The following is a 19,090-nucleotide window of genomic DNA, read 5'->3' as shown; positions in this document are numbered from 1 at the left end:
GCAGTACGGAAGTCGCAAATCCATTAGTAACATCTAGTCTGTCCTAACCATTTCCATCACCTTGAAAATCACCTTTGCATTCTATTAGCCATCAGCTTCGGACAAGATCATTGTATTACTGCTGCAGTCTGAACTCTATTTAGAGAAAAAGGTTAAAACAAGATACATTTATAACTATCATTTAAGTTCTGTTTACCAGCTGACCAGGTAAGCATTTCAAAGTGCATGTTCTCTACACGTTGCAGAAGTTGTTAACCAGTGGCATAACTGCATGACAGCGTCAGAATTAAGACACATCTACAACGTGGTGAGAGAAGGGAAGGAAAAAAAAAAAAAAAGGAAAAAAATGAAAATCACACTTTGTCAGGTCAGTTTTACAGTTTCTGAAATACCAGTTGTTCATTTTAGCACACCACTAGTCTCAAATGGTGGAGATACTGTCAATCAAAATACTTCTATTACAAGCAAGCTCTGGGCTTGTACTTGGGCACGGGAGTGAGAGAAGAAGTAAGGGAAAATAATCTCTGTTCTGGAAATATACTTAGATGTAACAAAGTGGAAGAATAATGAAGATATTAAAATATATGGGTTCACACACTACAGTCTTGTAAGAAGAGCAGTGGGAGCGGTTACAGCTCAAGTCACCCAGGGGCTCCTTTTGTCTTTCTGCTCTTTCGGCTCACAGCCCTTTTTGATGAGAAAAGTGACCGTGTGCCAGCAGTGCTCGTGTGTCCTGCGTTCTTCAGGTCCTTTAAAGATAGCTGGAGGGTTGTGGCCTTCATTCTCCAGGTCTGTATTCTGAAGAATCCTTTTGCATACCTTCAGTGTACGTGTGGACTGTTACAGAGGCTTAGCTTTCAGTCTGAGCTTTGCGTCTGCCCTCTTAAAAGTCTAATTTCTCATTCTCATCCCCCCTCCCCAAAATGAGAATTCCCAACTTAGGTTCCTCTTGAGAGCAAAATTTAGTGTCTTTCATGGTATAATCTTCAGCTAAAGCATGGCATCCTTCTATTAAACTTTTATCTTAAAACACAGTGTTTTCTTGAATTGTCCCAGAATGCCACAGCCTGCTTTTAGCAACCTGTAAGCAAAGCGCTCAACACCTCTTTGAGCTGCAATGCAGCTTTCACCCCTAATTGTCCAAGCTCTCAAGACTACAGTCACCTCTTCCTTTACTCTCGGGAACAGCATTTGAATTTGAATGCTGGTGCCTCATGTTTCATCCCTGTTAGAAGAACCAGCATATCCATTTCCAGCACTAATAAGTTTAAATGAGTAGTGACAGCTTCCAGTCATGCAGAAACATAGGCAGACTCGGATGTCATTCTCAAAATGGTAACTGATTTGAGAGAGAGCATCACAGTCAAATTGCCAAAATAGATATCTGTTTTTAAACGACTTGTTAAAATCCAGGGCGGATCAAAGGGCCTGATAGCAAAGGATTATTAGGAAAAAACCCCCACCACATTTAATGTGTTAGCTAACATGTTAGAATCCCCAAGAAGATAAAGCAATTTTAGTTTCAAACAAAAGTACTTGTCTTTGTGAGAAAAGACAACTTATTATTAATTCAAGATAAAATCATGGTACTGGAGGTGAGCCAGTTTATTGTTTTAACAAGACTTAGCAGACTGAACTCAAGATAACAGAAGAATCCCAGGGCTTTGCAAAAGAGGGATAAAAGCTACAAGCTCTGGTTTCCCAAGCAGCAGCACTGACATGCCCCGCTCCAGACCTCTGTTTGCTACCGCTGTCACAGCCCCAACTGAAACCATGGCTGGGGGTTTAATTTTCTAGGGTCGTTGGGGCAGTCATTTTGGCTTTCACTGTCTAGTAGCTAGCGATACAGGTCTGCAGCCAGTGCAAAAGATCTAGAGACTGTAAAAACATATGGAAACAAAAGCAGTTTCTTTTGCTCCATCCATACAGTGGATGCTATGAAAAACACAGGGTTCATAAGCAAGAAAATTAGTGATGTGCTTCCCATTTAACTGTTAGCCTTTACAGGGATAAGTCTAGATAGAGAAAGAATTGAGTGAAAACAAATTGAAGTGCCTCATGGCAGGATACCCTGAAGGCTCTCCTAACTCTCAACAGTCACATACTCACGTTTTTAATGGAGGCAAAATGAGGCCCCATACATTACCGTTCTGCTCATTCCCCAGTCAACAGCCCCCACTTTTTCATCTTCACATCACTTACCACAGCTAGTACACCTACCTCTACGACGCCGATACGGAAATATGGTAGCTGATTCTTCAGCCTAGCAAGCAACTGGAAATTGTGAGGGATTTCAACAGAGAAGAGCTTAGACAAGTTTACAGTACAACTTCCTTAGCTTCGTTTGAGGCAATACTGAGTAGTAAAATTGAGGATGAGCTGCCGTACATCATTCACTAGCTTCAGAAACCCTAAATAGCCAACCTTGCATGCAAGAGATCTCAGCTATTTATAAAACAAACAGCCCCGAACCAAAGATTAATCCTCACGTTTACTTCACCAGGGTACAGAAAGCACCCAAAAGACATTATCTGTCATTAAGCACTTACATCAATCTCTGAATTTCCACTTCTCATCTGAAACCTACAACTGAACAGAGTAAAATCAGAATCAACTATATGAAACAATGTATTGCAGCACTTTCAGCCTCTCTTCACTGTAGAGTCTAAAGAAGGTAGCTTTTTAATACTTCTTTGTAGTTCATACCCCAGTGACACACCAACGAGACAGAGTAATTCCTGAGGACTGCAGAAGAACATGAAGGAACATTAAAGAGAGACAAGGGAGATCATTAGGCAGGTTTAGATTCTCTCTCTCTCTCTTTTTCTTTAAAAAAGCCCTCTCATCTCAGATAAACAGAGGGGTTTTCTTGGTTTATTTGCTTTTCTGTCTGGAGTTAGACATTGCCCAGCAGAGTTTTCATGAAAACGTAACGCTTGTTTAAAATAGTACACACTTCAAACAAAAGATGTGTCTCACAGTAAGATGAGGACACAAAAAAATAAAAAGAATAGCGACAAATTCTTTTAAATTGTTTCCAAATTATCTAAGTTTCTATGAATAAAACAAGCACCCAAATTTTCTTGGGGCTTGTTTCGGTTTTTTTGTGAGGATTCTTGGTTTTTTAATCTGAGATTTTGGACCTCAATCTTACAAGCACTTAAGTTAAACAACAGGCAGACAGACAAGTCGTTCCATTAATATCAGTGGAGCAAATAAGTATTTATAGATCAAGATTTTGATCCTGAATCAACCCTCTTCCCGTGGTTGAGGGCAACTCCTTCACAAACACCACTACCAAGCTTTATCAGTGAACATTTCCAACAGGGCCAAAGAATACCTTTAAACTGGTCAAGGTGGGTCTTAGGCAATTCCTGGTAAGTTTTGAAACAAAAGATTTCCGTTCACTACATCCAGCGAAGGGGGAGAAGACTTTCTGCTAAGCCACAGACATTTGAGTACCACTATACACCAGAGCCTATGCTCCATCAGATTCACAGTACATGAACTACCATTGTCTGGAACACACCAACTGCTGAAGACAGCAGTATGGACATTATGTACGTCAACAGATGCGGTTTTCCTGGGAAAGACACTAGATCTAGACAAAAACAAAATACACAGCTGTTGTAAAATTGGAAAGAAACTAAAAACTATCTGTGCAGAATACGTACACGTATTGTCTAAAAGGCATAAATAAGGAAAAAGAAAGAGAGGACAAAAGCCCTGCATTTTTTTCCTGCTAGAACGACGACTCAGTGCATTTCTAGAAGCTCTAGGGGGAATATGTGTCCAGAGTGGAGAGTACACATGTAGACCAGGAATGCTAATCATATATGGTTTCTAATCAGTAAGTGCAACATCACCACCCCAATGCCTATGAAAAAAAAATTTTCCATACAACAAAAATTACCCCCAAGCTCCAGATCAGCACCATTTTTAAGGTCAGTTGATCCCTGAAGGCACATGTCTATCACAGGGTAAGAACAGGGGAATATCTGGAAGTCTCCATTACTTTATGTCATCATGGCAACAACACTGCCTCAGAACATTTCCTCATTACTGGAAGAAAGAGTCCCATGCAGGGAGCACATAAAGAGTAAGGTCATCTGTAAAATTACCATGCACTTTTCTTTACATCCTAAAGAAGTCACTGCACTAAAGCTCTGCGAGGGAGGTTTTAAGACCAAGGAGGACTTGAAGGATTTGTGACACATTCCCACACAGTCTTTGTGGATTCAACTTAAAACTGCTTGAAGTGACATCTGTGAATCTCGTTCAGTAGCAGCTGTAAGGGAGACACGACCATGGAGAAAAAGTGTTATTGCTGGCACTATTGGGACTACTAGCACAGCACGTATCTGGACATCCCAGTTGCCGTACACCACCATGTCCATGGTCTAGGAGGTAAGAAGGCCCCGAGTCTCTCAAATATCAAGATGAACCAATACAAGAACCTCCCCAATACTTCCATGGATTTCTCCCACAGGGTAATACAGCCTTTAACTCTTAGAAACTGTTTTGCAACCAAGTGTCTCAGTCTGCCATGTGAGCAAAAAATGATTACGCAGAGAAGTATACAGTGGTTCAGAAACTGACCTGAGTTTATACAGCAAAGCATGAAGAGAAAACAGTACAGACTCCAGGATCATCTGCTTTTAGCCTATGAGGTTTGGGGGGAAAAGGTCTATGTGTAGAGGAGAAAACCTGGATTGCATCTGCTATGTGCCAGAAAAATATATATATAAATACAAACAACAGCATCTAGAGGGTAGCACCACGTACCGGCATTTACACAATCCAAACACAGAACCACTAAAAATTCACTAATGTACTTCGTGAAATATGCCAATGTTTGCCAGAGGCAGGTACTTTAAATTATTGTGTCTATCTTCCTTAGAGAGGAAGGACATGAAGTCTTATTTTATATTTTTCTACCAGAAATAGAAAGGCAGAAACTCTCCTCCTTCATACACTCTGGAGGTCAAACTAGATGATGTAATGATCCCTCATGGCTTTAAACAGGTTTTATAGATTATCTGACTTAAAAATAGACACAATGTTTAAATAATAAAATTCTCTTGAAATTGAGTGCCTAGTACAACAAGCCTCCAGTCACTGGCTAACATCTGGAGGAGCTATGACCATACGAACATTTGTAATAAACCAAAGAGAAAATCTTAGGTAGATATTCTGAAACTGAGATTTTATCCCACTGACTCCGTCTGCCTGAGAAGCAAATGATATGTACTATCTTCTACATAGTCTGCTTTAGCTAGGTGCAGACCTCCAGAAAAGCATGCAGATGGAAGATGTGTCTACAGTGCAGACACCATACCCAGGTTTGGGTACTGGACCCAGTCTAGGCATGGCAGCAAGGACCTCTGTCCTCTGCCAAGAGGCAAGGAGTCCAATGCAACTGTAGCCTGTTTCTGGTACTGGGGGAGCACAATTAAAATCTGCTTGGATATGCCTGCACTGTCCTGACATCTCTGCTGTAAGCACTCCTCTGAATAACTTAATTTAAAGCCTGTTACCATACAATAACTGCCAGAGGTCACGCCGTCACGGTTCAGATGAGGACCTGAATTCATTAAGTGAACCAATATATGCGTTGCCTTTTTGCTCCCTTTTCAAGTACAAGGCCAAAGGAGGAAGTACAGAAGAGATGTGTTGTCATCTCGTCAATGGAGTTGCTTCTTCCCAGCTACACCATTGTTTAACTTGTCACAAGAACAAGCAAAACAATACAACACAGCAAACCTCACCAACTTGTATGAACAGCCTGGAAGTCCACTGGAAATTACTCAATTTCGTGAGCCGGTGAGTACACAAACAATAGAAATCAGATTACTTTGCTCATATGTTTTGACAACGGCAATTTCATTTTATTTATTATGATAATTCATAAAGCACCATCAAATACAGTGTAGAATCTCTTACAAAAATAATTACAGTCTAGTAATGCAAGACCTCATTGAAGCACACCATTAATTCCTTGACAGTTAGGGAATGAGCCAAATACTTTGTGCAAATGAAGGATTAGCAAGGTTTCAACACACACATTTCCTTGCACTTAAAACGTGCAAGAAGCAAACCTTATTAAAACAGCATTTCATATTATACTTTAAAATTATGGCCCCTTAGGCAGATTTTCTGTACTTCAAAAGATAGCTATTATACCACTGTATGTTGCAGTCTAGGATAACAGAAAAAGAAATTCCTATCAAATTGCTGTACCGCTGTATGCAGGGAGCATAAAACAGTTGCTCTTTCCCACAGACCTCAAGAAAACCCAGACTTTTATTCAAAATGAGGTGTCACCAGTCTCACACAATAAAGAGAGAACAACTTTAATACAATGCTATGAATTGTCTTCCACTTTGCTACTGAAAATATTTTAAGCAGCTAAAGCAACATTTTATGAACCTGCCAATTTGGGACATCTCCATATGGTCCTCAGGGTTATACTGCCTACCTCTGTGTGTTTAAACTGTTTCTATTTCTATGCAGAAGGACTTTGTGGTTGTACGCTTCATGGTTGTTTTTAAAATAGGATTTCCCTAAAATTAAAAAAATAAAAAAAGAAGGCTGCTGCCTTTTCTTCTTGCTGTTTAATGATGTTCAAAGTTGTCTGAAAATTTGCTTACACATAATCATAAAGGACTGAATCAGTTCCCTGCTTTGCATCATTTCTGTTCTAGAAGTACTTGCAGTGCAGCCACTATGAAATCATGCCGCCCATGACCCAGATCCGTGTGATCTCTCCAACATGTTAACTGATTCACGTCTTCATAATTAGAACTGATCCAGAAGCTATTAGGAAACATCCCTAGCAATTTAAATAAGCATTATACTCGATATTAAGATATGATTAGAAACAGATCATTTGTTATAGGCAATTTGACAGCCCGACTTAGTAAACTAGAACCCCCTAAAAATCATCAGAAATATCTAACAACAATATTCAAATAGAGATCTCATAATGAGCAATTAAGAATGCTGAAAGAACTCACAGAAGGTGTTGCATTCTTCTAAACTTTTCCATCTTATCTCAGCTGTTTACAGTAAAAAGAACAGAGAAGTTTTCTTCAAAGCACAATTATTATCAATCCTCTCCAACATTCCAGCAGCACAATATTCTCCTTAAAATGCAGCCGAGTAACCCCCTGAGATCCTCAGGAGACGTTAGCAAAATAATTATTCCCCCTCAGTGCTCCTTTGTTATTATTTTTTTTTCTTACCCTTATTACTTCAGGCAGAAATGACTTGAAGATATTATCATCAATTTACCAAAACAGAATTCCCCTGCATTTATTTCCTTTTAGGTTAAAGTTTGACAATTAAATTGTACATTAGAGCTAAATCTAATGATTTTCTACCTGGCTAAAACTGATTGGCCCACTAAGTCTTCAGCTTAATTTTTCCCCCGCTCTCATTTTGCTAACTAGAAGAGAAATGAATCTACCTTCAAGCCTGTGGGAATCAATCTTCTTTTCTCTTTCTCACAATTTATAAGTCAGAGGCTTAAAAAGTGTTCATATCCTCTTTTAACAAGCTGGTTATGCGAGATAAGCGCAAGAACATTAATAAAAATAGCTCAGCATTAAGTCATGGATGTTTTACAAAAGTAGACCTAAAAAAAAAAAATCCTAAAGGCTAATTGTGATTTATACCACATCTCTTTTCCTATGCTACCAATTATCAATCATCTCTAAAAGATCCCTTCTTTTACATGCCAATGTCAGGAATGCAACTGCTGCTAGCTCATTCCTCATCAGGTGAGACACTGCACAGCATGCACCACCCCCCAGTAGCCCTGTGACTTGTAAACCGCTGGCATACTGCAGAAGAGGTTTTACTCTTTGCCAGTTATGGACTTTTTTTTTTTTTTTTTTTTAAAGAAGTCCTTCACAAAGATTCCATAGCTGGAAGCACAGCTTCTCTCATCTCAGCTCTCCCACACATTGTACCTCAGCATGGTCTGCACTGTCACTTTTACCACCACCCCAATGTCTCTGGTGTTCACAAAAACTGTATCTAGAACAACAATAATACAACCACCAGCACTGAAACTTTTATTACTGCAATTACAAGTAAGCAGCTGGTGGTAATAATAATACTACTTAGCATTTATATGGTGCTTTATATCTTCAAAAGGCTGTGTAAACATTTGCTAATTAAGCCTCACAGAACTCCTGAGACACAGATAGATTTTTTGTTTATAAATAGGAAAACTGAGGCAAAAAGTCAAAACAGTTGTCTTCAAGATCTTTAGATGATTTTAAAAAAGGGAATGGAGATCTCTTTGGACAGTAAGAACTTTCAGAGTTATAAAAGTACAGCTTAAAACACTCAAAGAATCTGATGGGACATAAACTCTCATGCTCTGCGCATCCATCCCCTCCAATAAAGTCAGCAAACACTTTCCCCAGGGTGCTGGTTTTGGCTGGGGTAGAGTTAATTTTCTTCATAGTAGCTAGTATGGGGCTGTGGTTTGGATTTGTGCTGAAAACAGTGTTGATAACACAGGGATGTTGTCATTACTGCTGAGCAGTGCTCACACCGAGCCAAGGCCTTTTCTGCTCCTCACCCCACCCCACCAGCGAGGAGGCTGGGGGGGCACAAGGAGTTGGGAGGGGACACAGCCGGGACAGCTGACCCCGACTGACCCAAGGGGTATTCCAGACCATAGGACGTCATGCTCAGCATAGAAAGCTGGGGGAAGAAGGAGGAAGCGGGGGATGTTTGGAATGATGGCATTTGTCTCCCCAAGTCACCGTTAGGGGTGCTGGAGCCCTGCTTTCCTGGAGATGGCTGAACTCCTGCCTGCCCATGGGAAGTGGGGAATAAATTCCTTGTTTTGCTTTGCTTGCGTCCGTGGCTTTTGCTTTACCTACTAAACTGTCCTTATCTCAGCCCATGAGTTTTCTCACTTTTCTGATTCTCTCCCCCATCCCACTGGGGGGGGAGTAAGCAAGCGGCTGGGTGAGCCTTAGCTGCCGGCTGGGGTTAAACTACAACACCCGGGAAGACATAGTTCACTGCTGCCAGCTGCTCTAAGCTACTCGCCACTGCGGGGCACAAAATGCTGTACTGCGTAGGCCAGTAGGACCATCTCATCTGCCAAACCCCCAAACGGGAAGTCTGAGCCCCTCTGAAGAAGTCAAACTGTCGATAAGCTGCACAAAACTGTGACTTCAATCGGTCATCACCAAGACTGGGCCTCAACAGCAACTTGCTTCTCCTCCAGGACTGTATTCTGTTCTGTCACTTTTAAGAAATGTATGAACACGTCTTTTTCTTGCATGTCAACATTTAGCTTTAATATAAAAAGTGAGAAAAACTGTAAATTCTAAGTAGAAAAGAACAAATGCCACCACGTATTGAAGGCACTTCTGGGAATATCTTACATTCATATTCAGTAAGACGTTGATTGAACAGACTTTGTGTGTATTAGACACCTCATTCACATAGGGAAAACAAATGCCTACACACACTCTAACACCTCCTATTCAGGTCTTGAGCTCTAGAACTGCTTGAAGTGAGCTTAAAATTATTGCCTAGACAAAGTGCACAGCGTTAAACCTCTAGAGAAGACATGACTTTTCAAACCCTATCCCACAAAGACTTGACTACACATGTAATTTCACATACGATGTGTCCCAGTGAGATCAATGGATCTGAAATGCATTTCAGAAGACACTGGAAGACTAATGACACAAAAGGGTAAAAAGAGTTGGTTTGTGAGCAAGAAAAAGCTTTACTGCAAGAAGTGCCGTGAAGTGCATTCTGCAAAGTTGGACACAGAGCACTATGTGCAACTGAAGAGTGAAGTAAAACAAAAAGGGTAGGGAAAACTTAGGAGATAAATAAAGAAACAGAAAGGAAAATAAACAGGAGACTAAAGTTATACCAAGACTCAAGAGCAGGAGGGACCACAATATGGAAGATGGTGGAGAAACATGGCTTGGGCAAGTGGAGAAGGAAGGAAAACTTTAAGAGCTCACCCAGGAGCCAGGCTGAGCAGGGAGAACTGAGACCAAAGCTGAAGGTAAGGCTCAAAATGCAGCAGTGCTTTTAGCACAGAAGCAGCCACGAGAAGGGAAACAGTGACTGCAAAGGAGAAGCCGTGTTTGTTTCTCAGCAGTGGTAGGACATTCGTCACACAGGGGTAATTTACCTAATGGACGCTAAAGTACTAAGTCCAGATTCCTCACTCTGCCCTCTGTATGTGGGATAGCAATAAGAAGCTAATTACCAGTTAGCCTGGATTTATTAGCCATAACAAAGTCTGCGGCTGAAATAGGAACAGACTCCACCCTCCTACCTGCCAGCCCTCTGTCCTCACCCCTAGACAATTCTTTATGCATAAATACAGGAAGAGAAGGAAACAGAAGAGATGAAACATTACACTAAGGTTGCGAGAGCATGGGAAGAATTGCAAAGCAATAAATAATGCTAGAAGTGGAGAAGAGAATAAGTAATTCCACTTTGGGAAAACCGAGCATAAGATGACATTGATGTGAAAGAAGAAAAATGTGTATTTAAATACACAGCCTGCCACCCAATTCTGAATGTGAAACATAGATGTATATTTATATCTCCAACTGAAGGCAGTATAATGCACTCACTGGCTTCTCAAGACATGTTGTGCAAAGCTGAAAATTACATTAGAGGCACATCTATAAATGGCTGACTTTTCCATGCCATTTTTAAAATGGCACGGAAGATCATCAAGTTGAATTTTATTACAACTTGATATCACAAACTCCTCATGATGTAACTCAATTTCATTGCATAGTCCTTGCTATATCATTGTCAGGTGCACCCAGTTACAGTGAAGAACTCAACATACAAGATGAATGTCTCGCTCTTTGCACAAAGGTCTCACATTCACATGCTCTGAGTAATAGAACTGCACATTCAAAATATTTTTATGATGTACACTGGGATTCTCACAGGCACTGAACTCTTAACGAATCCCTGCATCAACCAGATACCTAGCTCTCTGAAACACCAAGTGTTAAATCCCTCACGGATTAGAAAAAGAAAGCTTTCTCAAGGCTAATTACTCCAAATTATATTTTACACTGGAAACAAAGAGTTCTTTGACTCAGGAGATAGAGAAGACAACACCTCAGACACACTGTGGAAGCAAGCAAAAAGAGCAGCGGCATCGGAAGAAGGAAGAGTACATCAGAACGAAGAGCAGAGTCCTCAGTCTGCATGAAAGGAGCATTCAGAGGGCTGAATTAACATTAAGCCCTCTCAACCACCCCAGAATGAAAGAAAGTGCTCATTAACCAAAGTTCACATTTCAGGTGAAAGACAAATCACTAGGAGCATTAAGTGAACAAATCGCAGCAATGTCAAATTCTACCTAAAGTTAAAACATTGATAAAATTGGGATAATCTTGTATCTCACCAGGCATCTGCAAGTATTGAAGAGCAAAAGGACTTCTGTGATCTCATGTATTTCTCATATTTTTTTAGATCAAGTTTTATGCAGCTGATTTGGGGGGTATGTTAAATATCGTTTCCCTTTCCCAATGGGTCTGGACCTATATTAACGAACAGCAAAAAGGTACTGCTAACATCTCACTTTCAGCTTCTCTTTGCACTTGAGCCAATTTCTGGAAGGCAAGGGGGAGGAGAACAGAGCACTGATGGGAGAAGCAGCAGTCCTAGTGCCTGCTTTTCTACTTGGTCAAATTGTTAAAAATGCTTTTACATGCAGGAGTAGAAATCAAAGTAATACACACAAATCCCATGAGTCATCCCTTTATTTTCCAGTTACAAACATTCCTGAGCTACAGACATTAAGGCTTACAGTGATGCTCTTGCAGTAGGTTAAGTCTGAAGCATCCAGCAGCTACAGCAAATCCCAGCCCCCTGGCCCAAGAACCAGCTATGGCAGCTTCACAACGAAGTCAGCTGAATACTGCTCCTCTATGCTCATGGGAGGCTTGAAAGAAGTCAGATGTTCCCTTACCTGCAGTGGTAATCTCTAAAATCCAGAAAATCCTTAAGTGGTAACATTTTGGATTATTAAAAGATAAATCCTCTCTCTCATGTAAAACCAATGCATTCTTGAAAAGAAAAAAAAATAAAAAACAAGTTATCTGCACAAAACCTACTTTAAGCTACTGAATATCTGCAATACCTATGCTCACTCAACAGATACCATTCTTAAAATGGTAAGTTTTTTCTAAATATTCTGTTGAAACAGACAAAGTTTTCACAGTATTACAGGACAAGGAGTTCATCATTTCACAGCCCAGGGTTTTATACAGGTTTGGTTTTAGTTTGTAGTTTTATAGAGAACATAGCAATTTCCATGGTTGGTCAAAACGCCAACTTGAGTGAAGCTTTAAGAACAAATGCAAGTAGAATCCCCTGTCACACCATCAGTAATGAAGATGGCTGTTATGTGTCAGAAAACTACACAACAGAAAACCCCACAGAAATGAATAACTTAAGGAGATATGTACAAATTCCATGGAAAGTACTAGCCCTGTACCTTTGAAGCTAGAGACAGACGCCTGCTAACCTTGTTTATCCAGAACACATAAGGTTGCTGAGGTCTATTCAGAAAAACACAAAGGTGATAAATGCAAAGAAAGTAATTTGTAATTTGCTGTTTCCACTTTAGATCTTAATCCTGTGGAGATTCACAGCATGAGTAACTTTAATTACTGAGACAGTGGCATAGAGAAGGGAGGGAAGAAGGGACTGGAAGCATTCAACTAGTAGCATTCAAGGCCTTGAGGTGGCTAATATTTAAAATTTTTACTGAAACTGACATTACAGAATAAAATCAAAAGCATGTGTTAGTGATTGTGGGCTCATGGTGACAGCTCAAACTGAAAACAGGTCCTCAAAAGCTAATGCTAACGTTTCCAATTGTGACTGATTCATTTTTTATCCCCCCAGTATCCATGACATGCAATTAAAACCAAAACAAACAAATGAAAAAATCCCTCCCCACAAAACAGATTTAAAGGTTGCTTCTTCCCACATCATCGTGGTCTTTCCAAGAAGACTGTGACTAACCTTGCAAGGCAACAAGCAAAATTACGTAGGTTCTCTGAGTATCAAACGCTATAAAAGACGCCTTGCCTTACCTTTCCATTTCAGTGAATGAAGAGCTCTGTTTCGTAAACAGTTATACAAATGCTTTTCTACGCACACACCAAATAGTCTCACTGACTTAGATGAAACTTTAATGACCTTATACCTAAGCTCATCTATGGGCACAACAGGGAGAAACCCAGCAGCCACTCAGCACTGCAGTAACAGCTGAAGTTCCCAGCAAAATGTAAAATTAAGATGACAGCGATCATCTAACTTGCAATCTAGGGTGGGAAACTGAAATTCCTAGGTATCAGGGTTAAATCAAGATCTGTACAAAACTATGAGAAATTCAGTGTGTTGGATGAATAAATCGATGGATGAATCAATCTAACTCTGGAGTTGAGATCAAATGGCAGCAGTTACAGCCCTCCCTGAAAGCAGGAATTCTAGTTTCTGGTAATGCAAAGCATTTAATACTGGAAAAACTAGAGAACTAGCACCAAAACCAAGAAATTAGCCTCTTTGTCTTTTCTTTTTTTTTTTCCCCCAATGTGAAAATTCAACATATAACTGTACTGTTAGTTTAGTAATCAATGGTATTTTTAGTGACTTACAGTTTTAGTGGGTAGTGTAAGTATGGCCCTACTACAAGGAAAAATGGTACTTCAGGTACCATGCTGCTCTCTGTACCACAAAACAAATACTGAAGCTTCAAAATCAGTTAAAAGCCATCTAATCGTGAGCTGTTGATTAGCCTCCTTGCAAACCCAGCTCAGGACTAGAATGATGAAAACTCTGAATCCCTATGGACAAAGGGGGCACAGAACCAGATGCTGTTAAGTAAGAAAGCAAGAAGAAATCCTCGTTTCAAAGGAAACGTGGGAAACAGACCTATCCACACACAGAAAATGCACACACAAGCAAAGCCCCTTTCCAATTCTCTTTGAATAGAGATATTAGGATCGGGCCATGCACACTGTACCGTAAGCAACACAGCCCTGAGGTGTTAAATGTCTTTTCTTTCTGGCCACCAGTGCCACAGCAGAATGAGAACAGTCTGGATGGGTCACAGACCAAAGGGCTTCATTTTTCTGTCTGGCACAGCTGCAAGCTGTGTCTTCAAGAAAATCTTGTACCGTTGACCAGTCATTCACCATTTGAGAGACAGAGTGATGCAGGAATTGTAATTAGGGGTATAAGAGGAACAAGTGCTAGACACCGAAATCAAAGTTAGCAAGTACTTTATTAGTGCAGTCTTCATTGTGTGGACTTGAAGTCTTCTGTTATCTCACTGCAGTAGCTGAAGAGAAAAGTTCTTATATATTTAATCTATTTTGACCCTCAGGGCAGCAATTATTCGACTTCAGATGTTTAGATTTTAATAAGCTTTCACCCACAGGGGAAAAAAATGCAGCAGTTGATGTGACTGATTCGCCATTTACAGCTAGACCATGGACAGAAAGAAAATCAATCATATTTCACAAATTTACTTGTCGCCAAGTGCAAAACTTCTGTATTTTTTTCTGCCTGTGCGTTTCACAGCAAAAGTAATTATCTTTAGATCAATCTTGCCCTCTCTATTATAGCTATATATAACCTGGCACCTCATCACTATTGGGTGTTGTTGCTTGTGGGGTGTCACCTCCCTCCGATTAAATCTAATGGGATGCTTTGGCTGCTTTCAAAATTACACACAATCAGAAACATTTGTTCTGAGCTATGAGAAGGCATAACTCAATACTGCAGCCATTATGAGTATGTGACAATACAAACCAGTTGGACAATTAAAGTCCAAAGCCACTTACATTTCCATAGCCTCCCCCAGTAAAAGCAAGCAGCAGCCCCAACCTGCTTCCACAGAGCCTTGAGCACAGTATTTCATTACCTGACGATACCCGTATGCTAATAATGCTACACTTGCTGTGAACTGTGAATCAAGATGAGGTATGCTGCATCTCCCTTACACCTTGGAAACCCTGTAAGCCTTTTGCAGTCCCCACTGCTCACTGAGAGGAAACGACCAACCCATTTCAAGCCTGGCCTAGGAGAGGACCGCTTCTCAGAGAGCAAGAGTTGCAGCATTTCCACGGGTACTCCATGGAAAGGAGACCGGTCACACAATGCTGATTCAGTATTTCCAGTTGCTAACAACAAAAATGGACATTTTTATGCTCTCCCATGTAAGCAACTTTTGTAGCTGACATACAGACATTGCACAATCACAAACGAGAAGAAAGATGGTCAATAGGAAGGGAGGAGGACCACATTTTTGATGATGAAGGAGAAGCACAATTAAAATAGGATCTATGCTGCAAAGACGCACGAGATCCATCATTTGGTTAATATTCCAGTAGATGTAACACAGAGCTGTAATACTTTTATCTTCAGTATTTCACTTTAAGTACACACAGCAGGCTCCACCAAAGGTCATACTGCTTCATGTCTTTAACTCTAGGGGTACAAGCCCCACGAGCCAAGACAAAGCACAGGTTTTGAGTGGGAGGGCTGGTTCCCAAACAACATCCTTAAGAAAAACTTGTTTCACCCTTCTATTGCCTGCTACTAGCTGGCTTCAACCTGGGGTTTAGTGGAAGCTGCAGTGTCTTGCCTTTCACGGATACAACACAGACCTACTGAGGTTACGGGGGGGGGGGGGTGGGCAGAAGCACCTTAAATCATGCCACAAAATGCTACAAACCTGTTTTCCGCTGTGGGCCCAAGTCTCCCCTCGTGCACTGGCGCGATGAGTAAGGGAGTGCACTTCCTGGCGACGAGAGGGGCAGAAAAAGGAAGAACGCCAGGGAAAGTTAGCAGATGGAGGGAAAGGGCTCAACAGCAGAGGAGAAGGAAGACAGCAGGGCAGAGCACCAAAGAAACACGGGCATGCAACAGGATTATCGCACCAGAAGGCTGCCCTTCGCCAGCTACCAGCAATACATGCCAGCTTTGGAAAAGCCAGCTTAACCGCGGGGGAAAAAATACCACAATAGGGAGTGAAAGCCAAGTCACCTGGTAGAAGGTGAGGCAGGAGGAGGAGGAGGGCCAGGCACGGACGTTGCCCTTCTCGGGCAGCGGCGGGGACCCTCGCCCCGCCGCCCCCGGGACCGCGGCACGCTGCCGGTGGGAGCCCGGCGGGCAAGGTGCGAGCAGGTGTGGCGGCGGCTGGCGTTACCGCAAGGGGGGAGAAAAACATACGTACACCTATACATACACACGTACACACGCGGGGAGCTACGTCTGTGTAAAGCCACGGCGGCAGGGAAAGGCTGCGGCGGCGAGCGCCGTCCCCGGCCGCCGCGGCAGAGCCCTGCACAGCCCGGGGGGCCCGGGAGGGAGTTTTCCAGCGGCCCCTGCCCCAGCGGAGGGCGGCGGCAGCGCCCGCCCAGCCCGCGCCGGCGGGACCGGGGGGGGGGGGGAGCCTGGGGTTGATGCCCCGCAACTCGCCACATTACAGAGCCGGGCGGTCGCCCGGGAGGCTTTTAGGGTGGCGGAACAAAAGCGGGGCGGGGGGGGGGGGAGGCTCGGCGACCGGGGGAAAACCCGCCCCGCCAGCCCCTTACCTTCCCGGGCGTCCTCCTCCGGCGGGTGCGCCGCGCAGCTCCCGCGCCGGGGGGGGTGGTGGCGGCGGCCGCGGGGCTCCGCGCGGGGCGGCCGGGGCTCCCCGCCGCCGCCGCCGGGCTCCGGGCAGGGGCGGGCGCGGGGTCTCCGCTCCGCGCCGCCAACAAAGTGCCGGAGCGGCGCGGGGAGGGCGCCGGTCACCGGGAGCAGCGGCGGAGCGGAGCGGAGCGGAGCTCCCTCTGCCGGCCCGCCGCCCCGCCCCGGCCCCGGCCCCGGCCCCGCCGCCCCAGCCCCAGCCCGCGGCCGGGGCGGGCCCGCGGGCGGGCAGCGCGGAGCCCCGCGGAGCCCCCCGCGCCGGCGGGGCTGCCACCCAGCGCCATGCGGGCTGTGCGCGCTGCCGGGGGCGCGGGGCCGCCTCACCTCGCCTCCCGCTCCCCGTTGCGGTTTACAGGGCGCTCACGAAACGCAGAGGTAGTGGGAGCAGCTCCCCGGAGCTGGGCTGAAACATGGGAGTTGTTTAAAGTGATCGTAAGCGTTCATCAACAAAAAAAGAAGAAAAAGAGCCACTCACAAAACCTACCAAGACTCCAAAGCAAAATCCTTCCCCGAAGAAGTAGGTGTATCCAAACCAGGCTTGGAACGAGTGGGCTACGAGAACAAAAGTCTCCCGTCCTCACTCGAAATCCCGGATGAGATCTCCCAGCTGTTTATGTTGTTTCCATCTGGCACCACATTCCTCCTGACCCTGACAACTTACACGTGGCTTTCACTCAGCACAGGGAATAGTCCCATGCGCACATACTACTGGCATGCTTACAGGTAGCCAAAGTCCTCATGCTAAGCTGTTGCCACAGTCGTGATTTCTATAATGAGCTACTTCCACTCCTAAAATCGGGCTGTTCCCTGAGAATATCAGTTTTCACTGATTTCACTTTCAAATAAGTTTTTGCCTTTTGTGACTCCAGAGAAAAGCTAGAAAACATAAATCTTTCGACAGCATCAGACAGATGAAAAGAACCCCCCTTCAGGTAGTACATAGCAGAGCTAATCTGATTTTTGAGGTTCCGTTCCCAATTTTTGATAGGATTGAATTGCCAATCCTGAAAGACTTACAAACCTGCTTCATTGTGTTCTCGAGTCTCCTTCCAGGCTTCACCAAGAGTCGTCACAAAGATCAAAATCAGATCTAGACCAAACACGTAGCCACTTCCAGGATTGAGCCACGGTTATCCAAACACAGCAACAGGTCCTTTAGGCTACAAAGTTTCTGTAATTCCAGGCCCTCTTCATGAAACCCACAGAGGAAAAGTATAAACTAATGAAAGAGCAGCTGCTTGCTGAAATTTCCACTCAGTTCCAAGAAATGAGACTTGGCAGGTCCTTGCTTTTTATAACACTCCGTGACTCATTTGCAGAGGCAGGTGAAGTCAGAGCCATCACTGCCAGAGTCGTGCCCCTGACAGCTTCTCCAGGAAGGACACGGATTTTCTCAAACACTTTTTAAAAAAGAAGAAAGGAAGATATTGCTCAGCTACTGTTTGCAGCGGTTCGGTTGCTGAATGTCAAGTGGTGCTAGTCCATCCTTGACCTGGTGTTTTCCAGCAAATGTTCCCGAAAATAAGATCTGAGCTCTGCAAATGGTGTTATTTTGCCAGGCTCCCTGGCAGGTTGAGAGCTGAAGGCAGTGGGCAGCAGGCAGGCATGAGGCTCACTGCGAGCTCCCGCAAACCAGACAGGAGAGAGTAACCCGAGCTTGCAGATCAGGCTGGGAAAGGTGGGGCCTCACTCCACAATCGCTTAGGAGTTCACCTTAACCCTGCTTCCAAAAAAAAAAAAAAAAAAAAAGAAACCCCAAGAGAAACAGAAAACCAGTTCAGCCAACTTCCCCTTCCTGGCTCTGAGCTGGCAAAGCCCCTTGTCCCACTGCATCTTCTTCTACTGGTTCTGCCTCTGCTCCTTTTGCTGGTCCAGGGGTCCTCCATGAAACAGGAAAGCGCAAAAAAATCTTGTGAAATAATGGGGGAGGGGAGCGTCGAGTCCACTTCTATGTACCTAACAAGCAAGAAATTGCACAGATACCATACACTTATCTTGTTAACAGGAAGTTTGTTTCCAACAAACCTTCAAACATTAAAGAATCAGATTATGGAGAGGTCACATAGGTCATTCATGTGAATTAATGCTTACAGGAACACTGACATCTAAACTGACGTTTCCAAACTATTCGTGCCAGTCACCATGCACATGCTCCCTAGGTAAATAATAATAGTAATTTACACGTAAAATGCTTACCCCATGAGAGGCGGAAAGGAATATGATACATGCTACTAAAGAAAAGGTTGGGGACTGCTTCAGTCCTTGGCAGGAATAAACAGTGCCTCTCTTCCCCCTTCTTTTCTGGACAGCAGCCCGAGACCACCCCCTGCTCCAATTCCCTTTAACAAAGGACAGAAGA

At 43.4% G+C, this 19,090-nt stretch overlaps 1 protein-coding gene across 7 annotated transcripts in view; it reads right to left on the bottom strand.

Moving 5' to 3' along the window:
- Window positions 1-17,977, bottom strand: part of EPS8 (epidermal growth factor receptor pathway substrate 8) — a 141,762-nt gene extending 123,785 nt beyond the window's left edge. For 3 of the 7 annotated variants that reach the window (XM_052789796.1, XM_052789793.1, XM_052789797.1), the window contains exon 1: window positions 16,638-16,854. The gene's annotated coding sequence lies outside the window, so the exon portion shown is untranslated. Of the gene's footprint in view, window positions 1-16,637; window positions 16,858-17,215; window positions 17,499-17,752 lie in introns of those variants that run through there. The other 4 variants (XM_052789795.1, XM_052789794.1, XM_052789799.1 and 1 more) reach the window with 4 other exon arrangements.
- Window positions 17,978-19,090: the final 1,113 nt, after the last annotated feature.

Source organism: Harpia harpyja, chromosome 6 (genome assembly GCF_026419915.1).
Source record: "Harpia harpyja isolate bHarHar1 chromosome 6, bHarHar1 primary haplotype, whole genome shotgun sequence".
In the NCBI taxonomy this organism is placed as follows: domain Eukaryota; kingdom Metazoa; phylum Chordata; class Aves; order Accipitriformes; family Accipitridae; genus Harpia; species Harpia harpyja.
This window is presented reverse-complemented; position numbering and strand designations above follow the sequence as displayed.